Source organism: Sciurus carolinensis, chromosome 2 (genome assembly GCF_902686445.1).
Source record: "Sciurus carolinensis chromosome 2, mSciCar1.2, whole genome shotgun sequence".
Lineage (NCBI taxonomy): Eukaryota > Metazoa > Chordata > Mammalia > Rodentia > Sciuridae > Sciurus > Sciurus carolinensis.
In genome coordinates this window covers 169053178-169069954 of record NC_062214.1, presented here as the reverse complement: position 1 = coordinate 169069954, position 16777 = coordinate 169053178, and the positions used below count along the sequence as shown (strand labels likewise).

At 43.1% G+C, this 16777-nt stretch overlaps 1 protein-coding gene across 6 annotated transcripts in view; it reads left to right on the top strand.

Annotated features, from left to right (window-relative positions):
• Positions 1-9922: 9922 nt before the first annotated feature.
• Positions 9923-16777, top strand: part of Slc8a3 (solute carrier family 8 member A3) — a 134551-nt gene continuing 127696 nt past the window's right edge. For 5 of the 6 annotated variants that reach the window (XM_047541601.1, XM_047541603.1, XM_047541599.1 and 2 more), the window contains exon 1: positions 10136-10721. The gene's annotated coding sequence lies outside the window, so the exon portion shown is untranslated. Of the gene's footprint in view, positions 10023-10135; positions 10722-16777 lie in introns of those variants that run through there. The other variant, XM_047541598.1, reaches the window with a different exon arrangement.

Here is a 16777-nt window from a genome sequence, read left to right as displayed (position 1 = left end):
ACAAGGACTGGAGGCTAAATCCAGGGCACATTCCCTCTTGGAACTGACTAATCATAGATTGTACTATACACCAGGCAGCTGTTCATCTGATACAGGACCCATTTAAAATTAAAAGTCCACCAGAAAAAAACAAAAAACAAAAGCCCTGTCAGATGCAGCCATACTGCATTCTGTTGACTGTTGGTCTTCCTAGTGGTTCGGGTACTTCCACGGGTTTACATCTGGAAGCCCATGGCAGCTCAAGTGGATACCCACTTAAAAAGGCTACCCTGGTCTCACATCCCATACAAACTCAATCTAGCCAGCTGGAGATGACCTTGCCTCAGAGGACACTGGCCAAGCCAAGACTTCATCGTTGGAGATGACGCCACTCCTTACACTAAAGCCTCCACCCAGTGATGCCCAGAGACTGCCTCTCCTAAAGTACAAAAGGGACACAGGACATTTTTTTGCTTTTCTTCCTGAATTTGTTATCTGCTCTGCCCATGTTCCTGGCATATTTTTTCTCTGCTCAGATGTGCACCCTACATTTCCATATGTCCATACCTAGAGGAAATTCTGATGCAAGGGACTACAAGTAATGGAGATTACTGCTTTCCCAAGGAGGCATCTGTCCCGTGTCCATCAACCTCTTGACACTCCTGGGACCACTTATGCCCTGATGCCTTCTCCTATTACTCTGCTCCAGCTTTCTATCCTGACGTCCTGCCACGCGTCTCTGAACATGACCGCCATGACTATTCAAACTACAGCTGCCTTACAATTGAAGTATAATGCTGAAGCACCAAGGGCTGAACTGTAGTGAATTCTTATAATTTGTGTCGCCTTGGCATCCAAGCTGGACTGTCTTCATACCAGAAGCAGGACTCAATTACACTTGACAGTTTCCGGTTTACCTCCTCCCAATTCTTCAATGTGGTTGATCCATTTATCTTCCTTTACAACAGCCTCCTGATAACACCTGACCCTGCTGGGGACATGTAGACACAACCTTCTTGCCTTAGCCCACTAACACCCCCACAGTGGACAGACTACACAAATGCTGCAGTGACTACCTCTCAGTCAGCGTGACCCCATGCAACACATCTTCTTGGTTCAAACCCATCCATTAGAACTCTTTGCCTGAAAGTCACTCGGGTGACACCCAGGACTCCAATAAAGTGAGTCCTTAAATTCATCCCCACCTCTCTCTCACACATTCTCCATCTGCTGCTTGAGTACACTGCATTCTCTGGCGCTCTATTGGTCTCTGTAGGCACCCTTCTTCTCTCCTGGACCTGTGATAATGAAAGGCTCCGGTTATTTTATGCATTTTGTGGCATTGCCTTCTGTGTCCCACCTGACTGGCACACCTGAGCCTAACTCTCCTCCCAGTCTGGATTGGCCTGGAGAATGCCTATCTCAGTTTATGGCCACTATTGAGAGAGACCTCAAGATTTGTTTAGAAAGAAATCACAACACAGTTCTATTAAAATCAGGCACAAGAAAAATATTATTTCTTCTATTACTCAACATTGTTTTATGAGTTTTAGTCCAAATAATAAAAAAGAAACAATCTGTGTAAATACCAGTAAATAGAAATTTTCAGATATTTAGATTAGAGGATTGTTTTCCCAAAATGATTAAGAAATTCTGCTTTAGACCTTTTTCTTCATCCATAGAGTTGATATCATAGTATTTGCTTCTTGGAAATATTACAAGGATGCTAATAATACATGTAAGATACTTAAAACAGTGCCTGTCTCATTGATGGTTTCGCACAAATGTTAAAGATGATTGTTAAAAGAATTGATTGAAGTGAGTGGATGTGAGATAAAAATATAAAATTGATCATTTTTTATAAACAATTAGAAACTTAAATGTCAAGGGGAGAAAATATCATTTTTAGCAAAAACCAAAACTTTTAAATACCTAGAAATAAAATTCATAAGGAGGGCAAAATACATACTTAAGCAAACCTAGAACTCTTGTAGAGACATGAAGAAAATAAGATACCTAGACGGGGTGACAATTTTCTGTAATAGAATGTTATATCATGAAAATGGCTTCCCTTCCTAAATTAGTTTTATTTATTTGATAAAATTTCATCCAGAAGTCTAGTTTGGTGTTTTTACACAGTATATAATAATTTTAAGGATCAATAGGAGAAGAGCTGGGAGTAGTCAGTAAATTTTTACAAAAAGATGAAAGATAAAAAATAAATGATTTCCATTTCTAGCTATGGTTTGGAAATAACAAAAGCTTCAGAGAAAACTTGAGGGATCAAACACATGAGGGACAGGAGGCACTTAGATGTGAGCTAAAAGCCTTTAGTGTTTTTCTTCTTGAGACATCTGCAGATTCACAATCTCTGGGCTACTGAAAAAGTGGCACAATGTGGCAACTAAGAAATTGAAAAATTAAACCTGGGCGTGGTGGCACAAATCTGTAATTCCAGAGCTTGGAAGACTGAGGCAGCAGTATCACCAGTTTAAAGCCAGCCTCAGCAACTTAGCTTGACCTTAAGGAACTTAGATCCTGTCTGTAAATAAAATATTTTTAAAAGGCTGGGGACGTGTCTCAGGGTTAGGTGCTCCTGGGTTCAATCCCTGGTACAAAAAAAAAAAAAAAAAAAAAAGAAAAAAAGAAAAGAAGAAAGAAATTGAGAAATTAAATAGCATTTGAAGTACTCTAATTCACGTGGAGACAATAAAAACAAAAAAGGAGTTCCTGACTCAGTATGGAAGAAAATCTTGGGACATAAGGGAAAAATAGACCAGTCCTCACTAAGTCTGGAACACAGTCTTCAATAAGTTTTAATACATATTGAATTAGAATAATTCATCTCTGTCCTAACAGTCTACTCAAGAAAAGTCCTCTCTAGAAAAGCTAACTTTATCCAGAGACTCAAATTAATTATAGAATTTTTCTCAGATAATGTTAGCATTCCATTAAAAAATTACCAGGTACTTCAGGAAACAAGAAAAAATTTATATATATAATATATAAATAATAATATATAATATATAAATATTAGACTATATGAATAATATATAATATATAGAAAGAGATAAGAATGGTAAATCAAACCCCATGAAATAATGACAGCAATAACAGAATATAAGAAATAATAAGATAGGCAACAATAATACATTACATAAAAATCATCAGAACAAAAAGTTGTTCCTTTGAATTTCTTAAAAAGATCGTTTTAAATCTTAGCAAGATTGATCAAGAAAAGAAAAAAAATGGCATAAATTATTCATGTAAAAATCTAAATAAAGAAAAAATATAATTCTGAAAATGCTGATTTTATAGAAATTAAGAACATTAAATGAGTCTATCATAATATTGTACCAATAAAGTTGACAGTGTACATGAAGTGAACAAATTGCTTGAAAAGTACAATCTACCACACTGAAACATGAAAAAATAGAAAAACTGCATGTGTTTTAAGATTAATTTAAATGTCAATGTAGTAACCAGAATAATCGTTCCCCAAAGATGTCCATAACCTGATCCTTTGAACCTGTGGCTATTGTCACTTTACATGGCAAAAGGTGATTAGGGACCTCAAGATGGGAGATTGTCTTGGATTATCTAGGCAGGTCCACTCTACTCACGTGAGTCTTAAAGGTGGAGAACCTTTTCCACTCTGTACTCAGAAGATGTGACTAGAGAAGAATGGTCAGAGACATGCAATGTTGCTGGAGGAACGGGACCATCAGTCAAGTGCCTTTAGAAACCAAGAAAGACAAAGAAAAGGATTTGCCCTACAGTCTCCAAATTGAAACATATTCTTGCTAATACCTTGGTTTTAGCCCTGTGAGATCTGTGCTGGATTTCCAACCTACCGAACAGATCATGAATTTGTGTTGTTTTAAACCACTATAGTTGTGGTAATTTGTTGCAGTCACCCCTGAAAACTAAAACTAATATAATTGATTAAATAAATCTTATCCCTACTTAAAAAATCTTTTCGTACAGCCAGGTGCGTGGCTCACGTCTGTAATCCCAGCAGCTCTGGAGGCTGAGGCACGAGGATCGCTAGTTCAAACCCAGCCTCAGCAACTTACCAAGACTCTGTCTCTAAATAAAGTACAAAAGAGGGCTGGGGATGTGGCTCAGTGGTCGAGTGCCCTGAATTCAATCTCCTGTACCCACCTCCAAAATAAATCTTTTCATACAGAATCTCTAATTCCAGATTGGCTTCCTCCAGAACATAAAGGTATGCAAATTCCTCCAGAAAATAAAGAAACATGTTTCAACTCTCTTGATAAAGCCAGAAAACCCTGATACCAAAGTCTGACAAGAACATTTTAAGAACAGAAAATTATAGACCAACCTCTATCCTGAATCTATACACAGAAATTCTTAACCAAGAACACACAAACAAAATTCAGTATATACATCAAAGGATAATACAATACAACAAACATGACTTTGTTCCAGGAATGTAAAGTTTCTAACATTAGAAAATGAGTTCTCATAATGTCACTTTAACAGATTAAGAAAAAAATTCATACAATCATCTCAATGGATACAAAGAAATTGCTAATATTCAACACACATTTACAATTAAAAACAAAGAAATCTTAAGAAATTAGGAAGAGAAGGGAATTTCCTTAATCTGATAAGATATTGTACAAAGGCATAAAGCTCACATCATTTTTTTTTTTATTTTTTTTGTACCAGGGATTGAACCCACGGGCGCTTAATCACTGAACCATATCCTTAGCCCTTTTCATTTTTATTTTTGAGACAGAGTCTCACTAGCTTCCTTAGGGCCTTGCTAAATTGCAAAGACTGATTTTGAACTCCTCAGCCTCCCAAGCCACTGGGATTATAGGCATGCAACACTGCATCTGATTTACATATTTAATGGGAAGAATTGAAAGTGTTTCCACTGAGATCAAGAGAGGAACAGAGATTCCTGCTATGCCCACTTCTACTCCTTACTGTATTTGAATCCTAACCAATGCAAAAATAAAAGATGTGAAAGGAAAAAACTTGTAAGCATAGTTATATGTGAGGGGGAAAAATCTACAAACGAACTTTCAGAATTAAAAGCAAATTTAATAATGTTACCATATACAAAATCATCATTCAAAAGTCAATTTTAGTTTTACCATAAGAAAAACTGTTTAACATAAAATTTTGTATAACCAGAACAAAAAAGGAAAAAGGACTCATTTACTTGGCATCATTCAACTCAAATACAGAAATGAGACTAAAGTAATATGTGCAAGAATAGAACATTGAAAATTTTAGGACACCACTGGGAGACATGAAAGATCTAAACAAATAGACATTCCATGTTCATGGGTCAGAAGACTCGATATTGTAAAGATTGACATTGACAATTCTCTCCAAGTTGACTATAAATGTAACACAATCTTAATTAAATTCTCAGCAGGAATTTTTGTGAAAACTGAATAAATTCTAAAATTTATGAATAATTGCAAAAGGCTAAAAATAACCAAAATACTTGTAAAGAACAAAGCAAAACATTCATAGATATCAAGATTTTTTGTTATAATCATTAAAACAGTATGTTATCGATACAAAAGTAGGAAAATAGCTGATAAGATAGAGTTCAAAATAGATATATACATATATGAACACTTGATTTATATCAAAGGTGATATTGCAGGTGAAATGATCTCATTTCAACAAATCATACCTATCTTCAATTATTTGTATATTAATATGGAAAAAGCAAAATTCCACTCCTGCTTCACATTAAATAAAAAACTCAAGTTCAGAAGATTTGTACATTTAATTTAAAATTTTTTTTAAAAAATAAGAATTCTAAAAGATAACGCAGAACAAATATCTTCATGACCTTGGGTAGACAAAGGAAAAGGAACTAGAAAGCATTTAGGATGAAAAAGAAAATCAGTTAAATGGATCACATTAAAAGTAAGACATCCGAAGACAATACAGAGAATGAGAAAGCAAGTAGTCACAGACCCAGATATTTGCAATGCATAGAAGACTCCTCCAGAATATGTTTAAGTCCCAACACATCAATAAGAAAAAGAGACGATCTCACAGAAAAATGAAGCTGCATCCAGGAACGAAGGAGGGTATCCAAAAACCAATATATGCATCAAAAAATTTCCACTTCAATAGTTATTAGGAAAATGCAAACTAAAGTTCAATAAAGACCATTGAAATGACTAAAATTAAGTAGACTGACATTAACAGGAATGTGACAAATAATGTTGGGGAGCAGGGACATAAGTAAGTACAAACAACAGGAAACTGTCATTACCAATTAATGATGCATATTCAAAACCTATAAACCAGCCCAGTCTATTCCTAGGTATGTAGCCCAAAGAAGTCAGTACATGCATGAACCAAAAGACGTGTATACAAGTGTGCATGGCAGCATATGGCAAATAATAAAAAACTGGGAACAGTTTAAATATCAATACAGAGCAGAATTAAAATTTACAAAGTTTCAGTTAGATAGCAGGAATATGTTCTAGCATTTTATTGCACAGCATGGTGCCTGCAGTAGATAATAATAATGTATTGCAGATCTCAAAATAGCTTACAAGGAGGAGTTTTAAATGTTATCACCGAAAAGAAATGATAAATGTTTGAGATGACAGATATGTTAATTAACCTAATTTGATCTCTCCATAATGTATACATGTACTAAAACATCATATTGTATGTACCCTGTAAATATAAAATTATTTGCCAATTAAGAATAAAATTTTTAAAATATAAAAAATTTTAGAAAGAATAAAATAAAAGTTAAAAAATTTCAAGTTGTGTATTCCTTTAAGAGAAACTAGAGTAATGAAGAATAAACAATTGCTGCTATACACAAAAATATGAATGAATCCCACAAAAGTCACATGCAGAAAGAATCCAGACACAATAGTTTATGCTACATGCCTCCATTTATACAAACTTAAAAATCACATGAGACTAATGTAGGGTTTTAGAAATCAGGAAAGGAGAAAGAATGGGGAGGGGCATGAGGGAGCCCTGAGCCCTGGTAATATTTATTGTATACTAGACATTTACTTTGTGAAAAAGTCTTTGACCTTACGCTTAGGATTTGAGCACATTTCTGTATGAAACAATTTTATGAAAAGCAAAAATAATTGATAAGAGTGTGAAGTACAATTATAACAAAGTTAAAAAATAATATAACCCATAGGAAAGAATCATACCCCAATAAACTACCCCGTTATCAACAGTGCTTATTAAACTTTTATCTCCTTGGACAGAGCTGCTCCAGGACTTACTTTAAGGATGAACTTGATTTTCTGCTCTTGACTCTTCTTAACTGCAGTCAGATTGCACAATTCAAGGACTGTGGAATGCTGACCCCTTAGGCTGCCCAGGCCCTGGCTTGTGCCAGTGGTGGTTGGGGTAGGCAGGTCTATTCCTTGGGAAGTGCCCAAGTTCCCACTTTTGAAGAGGTAGCAACGTGTGGAGTTCAGGGCATGATAGTAAATAATGGGGCATAACCAAGGAGCTTCATGGCCCTTTCCTACAATCCATCCCATCTGCCCTATTTGTCTCTGGAGAAAGAAGGGAGTTTGATGGCCCAAAACTACTCACCTCATAGCCAGAAAGTGAAGGAGAAAAAGAGAGAGAGAGAGAAGGGTTCCACCATCCCCTTCAAGGACGTGTTCTAAATGACCTAGAGATTTTGCATTAGACGCCCCCTCTTAAAGGTTAAGGTTCTACCCACTTCCCAATAGTGCCTTCTTGGAGAGCAAGTTTTTACCACACAGACCTTTGAGGGACACTTCAGATTCAAAGTATAGCACTTACCAATAAATACATTTCAAACAGGTGTGGTCTGTGACTGTAGTTCAGTGGTAGAGTGCTTGCCAACATGTGTGAGGCTCTGCATCCAATCCCCACTACTGAAAATAAAAATGGTAAATTTTATTGCATGTAAATTATGCCTCAATAAAGTTGATCTAAAGAGAAAAAGAAAATCACCAGAAATCACACCACCCATTGCCATTGCGGTATAAACATTGACAGGGCATAAACACACACACACACACACACACACACACACACACACACAATAGCACACTCCATGTTCTATTTTTTTCTCTCTTTCTCTTGATAATATATCAGAAAAACCTTTCCATGTTAATACATAGAATGCTGAATCAGCATATTTATAGTTGTCAACTACACCATTATGTCAATGTAACATGATTTACTCCACCAGTTTTCTCTGTTGGAAAATTAAGATGTTTCTAATTTTTCACTATTAGGAACACTACCAGGAACATCCTTATAACTAAATACTTACACTTATCCTTAATATTGCCACCGAACAAATTTCTGCTAGTAAAATTAAGGAGTTACAGGGACTCATATTTTTTAAGGAATGATTTATCTTTCAAAATTGCCCTCCCATACCAGTTTGCATGCTCACCAGCCGTCTCGTGGTCTTGATTATAGTCCCCTAAGTGCTCCATGGGAAGAGACACAAGGTAAATCCCACTAAGAAATACATATTGAAATTCCACAGTGTCAGGAGTTACTGAAATCTTCCTCAGCTGGTGTCTCAGTCCTAACTTAACTGAATGCAAGGCCCATAACGTTTCAGGGGTCTGAAAGTACTGCTAACTGGGCACATCCAAGACCCACACTTGGGACAAAAGCTACCGTATAACTTGCTAACGGAACACTGAGTCAAGGAATCAGAAAAGAACTCATTTCATCCCAAGTCCAGGTGCTCTGTAGTCCTATACCCACGGTACCTCTTTGGATCAAACTTTGTTGGAAAGCATTCCCTCTGGGGGTCAGGGATCCTGGAAGTTGTGTAGTTTGTGGTTTCACAACGGTTGTGTGTCAGCACAGCTCCAGTTAGTTCCAGCTTCTTCCCATCCTGGTTCTGCTGCATGTGGCTTTGGGATGCTTACTTAACCTCTCTAAGCCTAACTTCCTCAACCAAAAAATGGAAACAGAAATTGTACCTATTTCATAGTCTTCAGAGGATGGCATGAGATAATAAACCAAATTTACTAACACCAACCTTGGCTCCAAGGAGGGGCTTATATTGGGTAGGTATTATTATTGTTTATTGGCTCTGTCATTCTTGTCTTCAGGCAGCAGAAACCTGCAAAAACCACTATTGGCCTTTATATTAATATCTGTCCCCACCACACTGGTGTCGATACAAAAGGCAACCCACTGTGCTCATTTTAGAGCTGCCTAATGCCACGATTAAGCTCAGGACATGAAACTCCATTCTTGGGAGAGGCCTGCCCACGCCCCCTGCCTCCAGGACCACGCCTGACAAATATAGCAGAAATTACAGGCATCTGATTTGAGGCTATGTGTGTACACTTCTCCCTAGCCAAGCCCCAAACCTTACTTCTGAGGCTGCATCAAAGAATCATCTCTCCTCCAGTCTCCAGGCCCAGAGCAAGCCACAATTTGGGAGGCAGCCCCCTCTTATTTTTAGCCTTAAAAAAAACCCCAAAAGCCAACATACCAGCGCTCACTCAAGCGTCTCTCACAAGCTGTTGTTTGACTTGGGTTGAGAAAATGACAGGCTGAGTTCTGCACCAACAAGAAAAGAAAAAAACGGGGGAGAAAGGAGTTTTATTTTCCCTCCACTGCTAACCTCCGTCCCCCTCAACTCCTCCCCTAGGCCTGGGTGGACCCTGCCTGGGTAATCTTCCCCTGCTATATTTAAAAACCACAGATGTGTTCGGTGGAGACTTAATTTCGGAATTGCAGGCGGCGTCTCCTGAGGACAAGGGGAAAGCCAGTGCCGCGCGCCCTCCCGCTGCCTGGAGCTCCCAACTCCCGGGAATCCAGGTCAGGACGCGCCGACGTCTTGGAAGCGCGGCTGGCCGGGAGGCGCTGGACGCCAGGCTCGAATGGTTGGATGGGTGGGCGGGGTGGGGGTTCCGTCTGCGTTTGGTATTCCGGGGCTCTCTGGGCGCGAGTGCAGGCTCGATGTCCCCAATGCTGGCCGGGAAGTGATCTGAAAGTCTCCCCTCGGCGCACCAGGCTGAATATGCGCGGCTTGTCATTCGGTGCGGCTCTCTCTCCCAGCTGATAGGGTGACGTTCGCTTTGGAGGCTTGGAGATTGGCTTTTTGATTTGGCTTCTTGCGGCAGCTTAATGGGCAAAGCTCTCGGCTCGCCCAGAAACCAGCCCCTCCGCTCGTCCCCTCTGCGCTCAGCGAGGCCGAGACGTCTCCCGCGGTGACGGCGTGAGAGGCGGAGAGCCGGCGCGCTCCAGTCCCGGGAAAGCCCGGGCGACGCGACCGAGAGCCCGAGCCGGGTCCCTCTCTCTGAGCCGCCAGGGCGCGCCGGGTTGCTTGCCTTGCAGCCCCTCCCGGCAGGGATCCCCCGCCGGCGGCGGCCGGGACTCCGGGCCTCTCCCGCGCTGGGCGACCCGCGCTCCGCGTCGGGGTTTTCCTGGTACCTAGGTTCGGCGTGGAGCGCCCCCTCCCCTATCCCCTCGCTCTGGCCTCCGTCCCCTCCCTCCCAGACCTCGCGCTCCAGATGCGCTGCCCTGCAGCTCCCTGACAGCTGCGAGTCCTCGAGCCCCGGCGGGCGGGCGACGGAGGTGGCGGCGGACTGACATGCCCCGGACGCGGCTGCGGCCGGCGGGCAGCCCGCGGGGGCGATGAGCCGCTGCGGCCCGTAAGGAGCCCGGCGGCGGGGGCATCGCGCATCTTCCTTACCCTGTTCACTTGCCCACTCGGCTCTAGAGGCCGAGAGGAAACGGTGAGTAATGGGGTGAGCCTCCTGCCCTTCCCCCTCAGCGGGCGACCGAGGCAGGGGAGACCGAGGCTGGGAGGCTTGGGATGTCCCCAAGAAGGTCCCTGGCCGTGAATAATGATGTTGATTAAGTTATTTCTAACGATCATTCACAGGCATTGCCTTCTTGTGGGTTGCTGCCAGTAGAAGTCCGTGTGTGGATGGTGTGTGTGTGTGTGTGTGTGTGGTGGTGGGGGTGCCCTGGAAAGTGTACGTCGTGTATGCGGTGTTGGAGAGGGAGGTCTGTCAGAGTGAGTGTCTAGCGGGGTGCTGGGAGGAACGCCTGGGAATGTGTGTACGGTCAGTCGTGGGCTTGCTGGGTAGTGGCGGGTGCTCAGCTCATTGGGGAGATCGCTGTGTTGCGTGCTGCATGCATGTGTGCATGTGTGTATCGCTTGTGCCAGGGCGTGTTGTGCTCTTGGGGCCGAGTGCCCACCGGGTTTGGGGGCTAGGAGGAGAGCGCATTATTCTCTCGGCGCGCGCCCGCGTGCACACAGGCACGCACGCGCGCATCCCAACCTCGGGACTCCACCGCCGCGGGTCGGGAACTGCAGCCCCAGCGCACCCTCCCACCGCCGCCAAAGGGGCGGGCGACAAGGAGGGGTTCTCCAGTCCTTGACTATCCAGACCGGGGTGGTCTGGGGGATCCTGGGCTGTGTGGAGAGAAGCGAAGTATATAATAACTAAGCCCCCTCCCCATATTCATTTTCATATTCATTCTCTCTCTCTCTCTCTCTCTCTCTCTCTCTCTCTCTCTCTCTCTCTCACACACACACACACACACACACACACACACACACACACACACCAGCCACAGGCCCTCATTTAGAGGTTAGAGTGGCTCTTGCAGACCCTGGCTTACCTGCCCCGAGGACCCGAGCCACTGGGGGAGATGATGAAAGCTATTTGCTCCAGGAAACACGCAGTTTTTCGTCTGTATTCATTGTGTTTTATTTTTAACCGTGCAGGGAGGGGGGTTAAATAAAACAAACGCCTTTAATGCAGTGCCATAAATTTACCCGCTCGCCTCTGCCCGCCTTCTCTCCCCCTGTCCCTCTCTTTTTCCTTTCTCTTTTGGCGATTAAAACACAAACCCCAGAACGTGGTGCTAAGGTTTCCCAGGCAGAAAGATTGAAATTGAGTGCAATTTATCAGAAACGCAGGCTGCAGCTGGGAGCCAGGTGCTGAGCTCCTGGGTGGTCAAGAAACCCCTGAAGCGGGGGAGGGTGTGGGTACGTGATAGGAACACATCCGGCCTTCTGGTGCGGGCACCAAAAGGGAAGCCTCCCGGGCCTCCAGCGACCTGGTGACTTGCAGCCGCGTGTGATTAATCTTCCACAGCTGTTGTGCCCCGTCCACTTGAGCTCAGCGCTTGTTTACCTCGGGTTTTCAAATATAGCTGCTGCGCCATGCTCTTCCTGAAATAGGGGATCAGTTTGCTGTGTATGGGCGCTTGGCCTCCCGCCGGCCCTTTCTTTTGCTGGCTTTTCTAACTGCATCCAACTTTGAGAGGAAGCTGGCCTTTCGCTCCTCGCAGTTCTCCCAATAAAGATGGTTAATGTTCCCAGCTTGTGGTGACCAGATGCGGGCTCATCACCCTAGTCCTTCATTCCAATCCACAGTTTCCATATAGTCACTTTTAACACTAGTCCACTCCCTAGTCTTTTTCTTTAAATAAATATAGATACTTGGTTAAGAAGAAGCAGATGGAACCTACAGACCTGGATTTAGTTGCGGTGGTCTTTCTATAACTTGGTGGAGATGGGAAGGCCATTCATTCAATTTCCTCTACCTGGAATGCTTACTTAAGTTCTTCTCACACCTCTAATGTGCTCCTACTCACCCTCCAGCTCTCAGCTACTTCTCCAAGGAAAGCTTCTATACCTTCTCTGACTAGGCTGGGTTCCTTATTTCATACACCCATAACCTATTAATTGGAAGTAACTTAAAGATGTACATTAAATTTATTTATAATTGAGTAAAGCTGGGCACAGCTCTAGACAGGGAAGATGGCTGGTGTTTTTTCACATTGTATCCCCAGGTTCTACCGCTGTGCCTAACATACAGTAGACACTCAGTAAACGTTGGTTGAATTAATAAAATTGGAAAGACAAGTTACAGCTTCCTCTCTCTGCTCCTGCTCCTCTGATCTCCACTTAGTTCTGCCCTCCACAGCTTCCTGGTCAGAGAAGGGAGTTGAGTGGTATCAAACTGATCCTGTTTAAAAAAAAAAATTCCCTTCTCCTGTGCGTCTCCATGGGCTGGGACCCCAAAGCATTTGCCCTGACCCCACTCTGCTCCTTTGTAAGGTAATTCCTTATATAGTTTCTGGACACAATTATTGGTATTGACCCTGAGCATTGATTGTGGGTATTGTCCCCTGACCTGCATGGTCCACCCAGTCATTGCCCACAACCTGGATTTGAAGAAGCTGCCACACATCTTGACTTCTCTTCAAACCGAAAGAAGAGAGGAATAACTCACCTTCACTCACACCTAGTTGCTTTCAATATTTGGGGAGCTTCAGAAATACACTGGACTCCAAAAGAAAAAGCTTTCATTTATTTGTTTAGCCAGCTATTTATTCAATAAATATTCAACAGTCACCTACCTGCCAGCATGTGTTAGTTAGATGCAGAGGCAAGTAAAATAGAATGGCCCGTTCCTCATCCACACAGATTCCAGCAGGGATAACCAACCTGTGAACGGGCAGGTGCCATATAAAGTCATTTTGTCATTGGAGTTAAATCACAGGTCAGTGGAGGTGTGCAGGAAGAGTCCCCTTCCATAAGACTTTAAGGACTTTAAGGACTTGTAGGAACAGCTAAGCCCAGAAAGGAAGGAAGGAGGTAAAAGCAGGAGGGGGAGGGGAGGGAAGGCAAGAAAGTGCTGTGAGTGAAAAAAGAAATATGCAAAGGCCTAGAGTAGAGAAGAATTTTCCCAAATGACCACAGACAGAGTAATATGTGCATGCGACCGTGTGTGTGTGTGTGTGTGTGTGTGTGTGTGTGTGTGTGTACTTGCAAGCATGGGGGTGAGTCTGGAGAAGCCATAGGTCAAACTTGAAGGGCTTTTACTCCATGCTAAGGATTTTCATGTAGTTTCCAGTGGGAAGGGCAGATTTGCATTTTAGATAGTATGCTGACATTGGCCTAAACAAGTGTAGGAGGAAAGGGAGGCAGAGGAGGAGGAGGCTGTTTTAGACCCGCATGTGGTCCTGGCAGCCTGTGAGGGAGTGGGTAGGGCATTTCTCTGTTTTAGTATGTGAACCAGAGATGCCCTTTTAGGAAGTTCCATTAATTTTCTTTAATGAGATTGGTTTATGTTTGGTTGCTCATTTGCTTTTTGAATGGGCACTCTAAACCTAACCCCAATCAGGGCCACTTAGGGGAAAGGAGAAAGTCTGTAGGAAGCACTAAGCAGCAGAGCAAAGCAAACTCCTCAAGACTGGAGATGGAGAATTTCTGAGGTCTGGGAAAGACCCCAAGAAGGTGCCTGGAAGGGTAAGAAAGGTTTAGATCCATTGTTACATTCATAGAGATTGTAGAGCAAGACATCTAAATAAGAAGAATCACATGTGTATGTAAATGGATTTTAAAAAATAATATGGAGGGTGAATGAAGGAATTCCAGAATCACGTATTCAGGTAGGGTATAGAGGGTCCTATCTACTAGGAAAATGCCTCTGTTTTGTCCTAGATATAGCTTGGAACAGGCCAAGTTGCATTTATCGCCTTGATATTTGGATCGACCCATAGGGCTTCCCTGGTTGTGTGCAGGAATGCTGGGTCATGTGGGGACTGGATCTGGAAGTGGGACTGGAAACTGTAATCCTGCTGTGGCTCCCATGTGCTACTTTCCAAGTCACTCGAGAGGAGAGGATCGCAAAGTCCTAGAGAATGAAGCAGACAGTGCTGGGCTTGATCAGTACTTTCTTTGCACCGTGATCTTCCCACTTGATTCCTTATTCTTCTCTGTCACTAACCTCAGAGTAGAAAATTCCTCCCCTCCTGCCCAGTGCCCAGGAGCCACCCTTGCCGTCCCAAATTGCTTCATCCTCTAGTCTCTTGCTCCGTTAACACAGCATAGCAACGTTATTATGTGTTCACCACTTGTCAGCTGCTCTGTTGAAAAGTGCTGCACTTGGTTTTCCCCCATTCCGTCCTTACTGTAGCTGTATGAAGTAGTTACTATCATTAGTACACTGCACAAAATAGCTTTCTACCATCTTCCCGACTTCAACCTCTCCCTCCTTCAAGTCATTTTGGTCACTGCTGCAAGACTCCCCTCCTAAAACACCATCCTAAGTGTGTCAATTTCCAACACAAAAATCTTAGAAGAACCCCCCCCACACCATTTTTCCATTTCCTCGTATTCAAGGTCCTGTGGCCTGGCTCCCCACTTCGTGTGCAGCCAATGTGGTCCCCTGTGTGAAGTGGCCCTTTCTTCTCCTATACCTTGGTTCACAGTTTACCTGCCCCTGAGGATCACACCTGTCTTCAACATTCTATTCAATTGCTCTTCCTGTTGGAGAGGCTTCACCGAGAAATAGTCCTTCCTCCTTTGAATCTTGAGAACACAGCATTTATTTTTCATGAGTTCCTTCCTTCCTTATACTTTCTGAAATGTAGGGGTTTTGTTCTGGCTTTTCTGCAGGCGGCTTGCCTCCTGCTCCTGGGCCAGGCACTTCTCTCTCCCCTTCCGGGTCCCATGCGACCTGAAACACAGTGGATGGTCAATAAAAGTGAAGGAGTGAACAAATTAACCCGCCTTGTTCTCGAGGCAGGTATAACAAGGTCAAGGAAGGGGATCCCTATTATTTATCAAAAAAAAAAGCAAATAGTGGAGTTAAAACAAAAACCAAACCAGGAACAGTCAACACGTCATAATAGCAGAAGCACGGAGCTGGTGGTAAGGTTAGGTTCTAGTTGTTATTGCTTCTAACAACCACGGGGAAGAGCTATCTTTGTCCTCTGGGCCTTGGATTCCTTGTCCATTAAAAGAGTTTGGATTCGATGTGCTTGCTGACTGTTAAGCTCCTCCCTGACCTGACAGCTTTGTATTCTTGAATTCTATTCCACAGCATATAGATGGCCTCCTGCTGAGAATACCTTAAGTGCTGTAAAACCTTATAGCTTTAACTTGAAGCCCCAGGTGTCTGTGTTCATGCTGGTCAAGTCACAGTTCAGCTGCCAGTCAACTTGGCTATCTGATTGTCTGGGTTTCTAGTTCCTCCTGAGCTGGGTTAAGTGCTCCGATGCCCTAGATTGGCACCAGTGTCCCTGGTCCCTGGTCACCTCCCATTCAATATTCCAGGTATTCACAGAATGGCTAGTAGTACTTTGGGTCCCCAAATGCTCCAGCCATCCCCTCTCATATAGACCATTGATCTAGTGCAACCACTCCGCTCAATGTCCTTCCAGAGACTCTGCCCATCCCAGACCACACCACCAGACTCCCTCCCTAGTGAGACAGGAAGAACCCTCTGCAGCCTGTGCCTTTCAGCCCCTCAGAAGGAACTAACAGGGAAATCAGCTTCAAGGGGAATCCTGAGGTGTTGGGGACTAAGCACAGCTGCAAAGACACTAGCTGATCATCAGGGAGTCTGAGAATCCACTCCTAGCTCCCTCTTATGAAAGGGGAGTCCAGAGCACCCCTAGAGTTGATTGTACGAGAGAACCCTCCAGCCATGTCTGATAGAGATGACTCTGACTGCTTGCCAGACTCCATTTGTTCTTCATTCGAGCAATGAAATGATTTAATTCTGTATTTCAACATTTAAAAAATTAAGATAAATTAAACGGCATTAAAATAAATCAAGTTTCTGGAGAATGGTCTGGGGAGAATGGACATAAAGGAGGCTGATCACCAGCTTCACTCTACAGCTTAGCAGCTCTCTCTCCATTAGTAACCTCAAAAAATAGAGTCCAGGTGATTGTCTCTGGGAAACAAAAAAGGTCAGGAATGAAGGCCGCCCCACGTGCCCTGGGCTTCTCACTTCTCTGATCCCAGTCCTGGGGTCTG